Here is a 7,226-nt window from a genome sequence, read left to right as displayed (position 1 = left end):
GACCCCCCAAAACTGTGCAAAAACAGATGTAAAACACAGATATTAGGGGTTAGTCACAGTTATGTTAAGGAACTTGTGAGCACAAATATGTCCAGAGTCCTCATAGCGCTGAGCAGTGTTAATGAATCTTGCTCCCTGTTTGGCCTTTAAATAGTCTCACTTTGACAAAACTTCAGTCGCAAAAAGGAAAGCCCCTCCTTCCCCTGCCTGGCCTGGCGAACTGACCCCAGGACTGGAGTCAATGCCTCCGTGTGTAAGGAAGGGTAAAATAAAACCCCTTATCCTGCACAGAGAGGCCTTTTAACTTCTACAAAGGCAGCAGTGTAGGTAGCACCTGGGAAACTGATACAGGCTAAAACTAGAGGGAACGTCACGCCAAGACAAAAATACCATTCTGAACATTTCCTACAGAGAGCAAGCAACATGGCGCGAGCCAAACACCCCTCGTCCAGGTTTGTATGTGGGCAGGTCTTTATGAGACAGTACTTTGAACAGTACCATTGACGCATGATATAATTTCATATATTGTCTTATGCTCAAGCAACAGGCGCCCTACCATCACGGACCAACAATCCAGGTAGACTTTAGTTGAAGGCATGGGTAATACAGTTACAATGAAAAATAGTACTTACTACAACATTGTCGCCGAATTATCCTATTTCTCCAAGGTCGTTTTCGAATCCACCGCAAACGCGACGACAGATCCATGACCTGCCTACAGGATGGCCAGTAACATCTCAGAGCACCGAAACAAAATCCGTCATCGCCAGAAACCGTGACATACCAACAAAACAGAAAACAATTCCCGCCTCGCTTCTGATACTGAGCGGCTCCGTTCAGCCCTGCGATTCAAGTATGCCGTTTCACGACACTGCCCCGGCTATCGCGCCGTGACAACGAGAGGCCGGGTTTCCCATTCTCGCATCACCGTCAATGTTTTATGCATGAAGGCAGAGGGGGGCGTAATTTCTTCCAATAGCAGCCGGTAATTACTCCTTTCGACTTCTTAGTGAGCAGGACAATGAGAGGGGCTGGACAGCAGAGCAGGCGCAGCCAGAAGGTAACCTTCTGTCTGTCTGTCTGACAACCATTGCTCGCGGACAGAACTCCCTCCGTACACATCCTGTGCAGGGCCAGCAAAGCATTCTAGACGAGCGTGACACACTTGCGTGACACGCTTGTTGACTGGACTCACCCTGGCAGCTGGTTGGCCCGACATGATCAGCACGCACGCATTAATGGGTCACCGACATCGAGAGCCGCTGACGGACTGATACCACGCAGCGCGTGACATTATCATATTTAATACAAAGGGGCCCGGAGTATATCTTCGATATGATTTCCCTGCGCATTCACCGTTATATAAAATGGTGAGTCATCCCTGGTTCTGACCTGTCCTATACACAACTCCCCAAATAAATATATAAATAACGATGTTATGTAATGAACTAAGGAGGAGGCATCGAAGATAAAGGTTTAGACGGTATGGGATGCCTCGCGTTGTTTTTCAGGAGTTTTATATAGCGCGAAATCGACCCGAAGGTATCGGAGCGCTCTGCATGAACACCAGTTGCCTTACAGACGGACACATTCATTTTGTTGGGGACCGGGGAATTACGTGATTTGCCCACAATCACAAGTAGTTGAGCGTGCCTGAGGAGACTCGAGCCCGACTCCCCAGCTTCATGAACGACCGCTCTGTCCGTTACGCCACACCCTCTTTGACTCTGAGTTTAGAGCCCCCTTCCAGTAACTAACCATTGACCTACCTGACCACCGTGTCAGCTGTTACCTTTCTTTAGCCAACCAGTTACCACTGCATATGCAGGATGACCAAACACACCAGATATTAATTACCAAGGTGCTATTTGGGGAGATTAATCTTTTGCCCTTAACCTTACAAATAAGCCTGCGGCTTCCTATGAGGCGGAAAGGGCTGGGGTATTAACTGCACTGCTATAAATAAATACATTCTATCTAGACTTTTTTTTTAATTTAATGGGCACCTACAATCAGTTGTATCCCCCACTCTTCGTGCCACGGGAGTGGTCTATCTCCTCCTGTATCTAGTTTATTCCCCTCCACCATCTGTCTCTCCTTTCTGTCCCTACTTCCTGGTGCTTCTCGTTTCTTTGTCCTGTCTCTTGATTTACTCGCTTCTTTACATGTATTGGGGAGTAGTAACATAGAAACGGCACATGTGCGCTATGAACCACAAATAATATCCATTATATCACGTACATGCAATACACACAACAAATGAGAATATTCCGGCAACCGAAGGGCCTACTTTCCCAGATGGATCCATTTGAGTTTAATGACCCACAGACTTATCCTCGCCATATCCGTGGCAACCAATTGGGGAGACTTGGGGGCATATTACCAACAACTAGCGATGATTATCGCTATGTTGGTTTTGCGGCAATATTAATATCGCCGAGCTCCGCCAATTTTTATCGCTTAGGAGCCTTTCTATTATCAAGGTTTATCTCCTAAGCGATAAAAATCGTCCGAAATGCATGAATATTGCTGTAAAGTCAGCGATATTCATGCATTACCGAGCAAATGCTCTTAGCCATGTTATCCACCTACCATTGGATAACATGGCTAAGAACAGCTCTGGGCAGGCATTAGCTTTTGGAGATAATCGCGCTTAGCGCAATTATTTCCAAAAGTTGGTAATAGGAGATAGAGATGTTAACAACTGTTTCCAGTCGCTAACATCTTGGCATGCCCACTTTGCATGTCATTAGCGATAATTATCGCTGACATGCAAGTGGGCACCTAAATGCCCGCTATCTCCTACTAGCTGTCGCTAACTGGTGTTAGCGACAGCTAGGTAATAGGGCGATACAATTATCGCCGCTTTAGCGGGAAAAATTCCAGCTAAAGCGGCGATAATGCCCTTGGTAATATGCCCCTTGGTTATTACAACAGTAACAATATTCTTCATTGTGTATGCACCACCTTACATTGCCCCCTTGGTAGCCGTGAAGGTACCCACAGAGTCTGAGGACAGCCTACTCACAAGTTAAAGGCCTTCTGTTCGGGACTAGTACACTCATGTGGGCCAGTATCTGACCCTTCTCCCCCGGCGTACCTGTGAAGTCGAGGGAACTTGCTGGGACGTCACTATCCTCTGTGGAGTCTCTGTGGGCTGTGGAGTCTCTGTGGACTGCTCGCCCGTGGGAGGACCCACCAACGCGGACCTGACTTTGCCTGGTTGCTGGCTGCCGAGGGAGACCGTCAACAGAGGAGGCTACAGGGGTAAGCGCAGCAGGGACTCGCTATCCCAGGAGTCCCTGCCTGACCACGAGTCATCGGTCAGCGCCCCCCTGCGTGCCCCGCCCCCACCGGCAAGCAGCTAAAAGCATAGCGGGAACCAGCCTGCCTGTGACCCTTCTCCCCCGGCGTACCTGTGAAGTCGAGGGAACTTGCTGGGACGTCACTATCCTCTGTGGAGTCTCTGTGGGCTGTGGAGTCTCTGTGGACTGCTCGCCGCTCCCGCTGCGCGGGAGCCGCTTCGCCCGTGGGAGGACCCACCAACGCGGACCTGACTTTGCCTGGTAGCTGGCTGCCGAGGGAGACCGTCAACAGAGGAGGCTACAGGGGTAAGCGCAGCAGGGACTCGCTATCCCAGGAGTCCCTGCCTGACCACGAGTCATCGGTCAGCGCCCCCCTGCGTGCCCCGCCCCCACCGGCAAGCAGCTAAAAGCATAGCGGGAACCAGCCTGCCTGTGACCCTTCTCCCCCGGCGTACCTGTGAAGTCGAGGGAACTTGCTGGGACGTCACTATCCTCTGTGGAGTCTCTGTGGGCTGTGGAGTCTCTGTGGACTGCTCGCCGCTCCCGCTGCGCGGGAGCCGCTTCGCCCGTGGGAGGACCCACCAACGCGGACCTGACTTTGCCTGGTAGCTGGCTGCCGAGGGAGACCGTCAACAGAGGAGGCTACAGGGGTAAGCGCAGCAGGGACTCGCTATCCCAGGAGTCCCTGCCTGACCACGAGTCATCGGTCAGCGCCCCCCTGCGTGCCCCGCCCCCACCGGCAAGCAGCTAAAAGCATAGCGGGAACCAGCCTGCCTGTGACCCTTCTCCCCCGGCGTACCTGTGAAGTCGAGGGAACTTGCTGGGACGTCACTATCCTCTGTGGAGTCTCTGTGGGCTGTGGAGTCTCTGTGGACTGCTCGCCGCTCCCGCTGCGCGGGAGCCGCTTCGCCCGTGGGAGGACCCACCAACGCGGACCTGACTTTGCCTGGTTGCTGGCTGCCGAGGGAGACCGTCAACAGAGGAGGCTACAGGGGTAAGCGCAGCAGGGACTCGCTATCCCAGGAGTCCCTGCCTGACCACGAGTCATCGGTCAGCACCCCCCTGCGTGCCCCGCCCCCACCGCCACTCTTCAAGACCAGAGGAGAGCCCGTCTTGCGGGACGCAAGCGGGACGCCGGGCGAAGCCCGGGCAAAGGGCGGGCCGTCTCTGGCCGTCCGGGGCCGGCAGAGGCTGGGCTGGGCCACCCCCCTTTCATCGACTCCTTCGGCCCCAATCCCTCTGAGCCCAACTGCAGCTCCTGAATCCATTATGTCCACCAGATCCGGTAAAGCCCTGAGGGGCGGTGGAGCAAGTGCTCCAGGGGGCCCCACGATGATTGGCACAATGGACAAATTTATCACCAGGGTGGCTAACGTCATTGAAAAGGAGATCGCAATGACGGAACGCCGCCTCTCACTTGACCTTTTACCATCTAAGCGCTCATCCTTGGGAGCTGCGGCACATGCATTGTCGCCGCCGACTTCCATCTTCAACCTACCTCCGCCTGGGCCCCCATCTGACGAGCAACACATTGTAGCGCTAGAGGCAGGACTAGACAGGATAGAAAGCCTCATATCACTCCCTTCCCCAGGCAGTTGCTGTACTGAGGCTATAGCTGCTGGACAATCCAGCTGCTTAGCCAGCTTTCCCGATAACAGGTCTCATTCGGATCCTATTGTTCCCCCACCTGACCCACAACCATTTCCCCAGATTAAACCTTCACGGGCACATAGGAAAAGGAAAAGGGGGGTTAACATTCGGAGGGGAAATCACTCCATGCTCTACAAGCGCTCTAGGACACAGCTCCATAGGGGTACCTCATACCCAGACGCTGGAGAGCTGGAACTACTCAGGATTCCTAGCTCCCCCCAGCACGCAGCTGAGTCCCAGATACCGTTCCCCCTGCCTCCAGCAACACCGGCCCTACCAAAACAGGGTACCTCTCTCGAGTCTCTCGAGAAACTGGTAAAGTCTCTGTTTAACCCACTACTCGACCAAGTTAAGAGCCTGGGGGTTAGACTGGACAATTTTGAACAGGCCACTAGGGACAACTTTTTCTCCCTGAAAACCCTGCTGAAAGTGCATCCTAAGCCTAGTGAGATCAACCCAGATAGGAATGTTCCTAAAGAGGTCCCAGTAAGCCAAACAACCAGAGTCCAGTCGTCACCGCCGGCCAAATCACTGGCTACAGGGAAAGCTCCTACCCCAGCCCCTCTAGCCAGTGCGAAGCAGGCAATGCCGAGTGATTCCACTCACGTAGTTCAGGTGCACGGCACTCCCCCCACAGCAGCGACGGCACTTGCGCCGAACCCTGCCCAAAAGATCTCTCAGAAGAAAGGGGCTGGTCCAAATGCGCAATCGGCTTCCGCTGCGCCTGCTAAAACCAATGGAGCAGCACCAATCTCTAGGGTTACCCATTCCACCTCTTTGCCCAAAAATCCCCCTCTGTCTAAAAATTCCTCCTTGCCAAAAAATCCTCCCCCAGTGGCCACCCAGCAGATTCCGTCATGCAAGTGCCCCCCGGTAAATCTCCCTCCCGAATGCCACCCGTATGTTGTTGTCCTCACCAAAGTCCCCCCCCTAAAAGAATCACAGCAGGAAACACATCAGGCGCTAAAAAACAAAGTCATCCACTGGATGAAAACCAATAGACCACTTCCATTGGGTGTAGATGCCCTGATCCTTGGGGTGACTAGGTTTGGGTTGGATCGGGCATGGGAAGAAACCTTTTGAGGGAGATTGCGTGGTGGTCAATTTTCAAGATATAAGAGCCGCCCACTCAATATGCTCCCAAGGCCAAACGGCCGGCACGGGGGTCGATGCTGTCGACCTAACTTTCTTTTACCCGAGGCCGGTCCTGTCCTGTCGGGCCCCCTCCTCAAAACATAGTCCACGGTCATCCTTCCCCGGGAGTCTTCCCACAGCAGTTATACCCAGCTCCAGTGATGCAGAATTGGGGTCCCTGGGGTTGCTGACTCTGTGACGCTCCCGGGGAGGCCCTTGTGGTTTTGAGTCCTGCTGCCGAGCCTACCCCCTTCTTTAAATCCCATAGCCCCTCAACTATACCACAAAGCCAGGCTACTGCCGAGTTTGTAAAAGAGCAAGGGGAGACCAGGGCATCTTCTGACCCACTGGTTAGCCTCCCTGCTGTGGGTGTTGTGGACACGCTGCCCCCTGTCGAGGACTGTAGCATTGCGGCTGTGACGGACCCCACGTTTAGGGTTTTCAGCTGGAATGTGGCGGGCCTCGAGAGGAAGCTAGCGCTGCCGGACTGGAACGCGCTAGTGGAGCAATACTCCATATGCCTGTTCCAGGAAACCTGGAGCGGGGTGCCCCTGCACAAGGCAGGATATTCCACCCACTTTTTGCCGGCAGTTCATAGTGTAACTGGTAGGGGCCGCCCTTCGGGTGGCCTCTTAATTTGGGTGGCTTCAGAACTCAACTGCAGGGTGGTGGAGCGGGATACCAAATGCCCGGATCTCCTTAACATATTTCTGAAAAATCCCCAGGGCCGAGTCATCCTAAATATTTTTAACATTTACGCCCGAGAAACAAAGGGGGGTAGAGAATCCCCAGTAATAGCCTGTCTAGAAGCCCAGCTTCGCTCGTCTCCTCACAGGTCCTCTACCTTGGTGGCGGGCGATCTCAACTGTACCTTTGAGCCCCTGGACCTCGAAATCCTAACTGATCAAGAGGAACACGACACCAGGTGGGGAATCCCGTCCCTTGAACTCAGTCCTATTAAAAAGTGGACAGAAGTGGCCCTCCAGATCAACTCAATAGCTATGGAGTTTGGTCTGAGGGCTGCCAATGGCAGGACTAGGTCCGACAAAGCAGGGGCCCATACCTACAACAGGCCAGGGCATACGTCACGGATTGATTACTTTCTCCTTGACGTACACCTGTGGAGCATGGTGGAGG

The sequence above is a fragment of the Lissotriton vulgaris genome, chromosome 4_1 (assembly GCF_964263255.1).
Source record: "Lissotriton vulgaris chromosome 4_1, aLisVul1.2, whole genome shotgun sequence".
Taxonomy (NCBI): Eukaryota; Metazoa; Chordata; class Amphibia; order Caudata; family Salamandridae; genus Lissotriton; species Lissotriton vulgaris.
The sequence above is the reverse complement of the archived record's forward strand: the minus strand, read 5'-3'. Positions refer to the sequence as shown.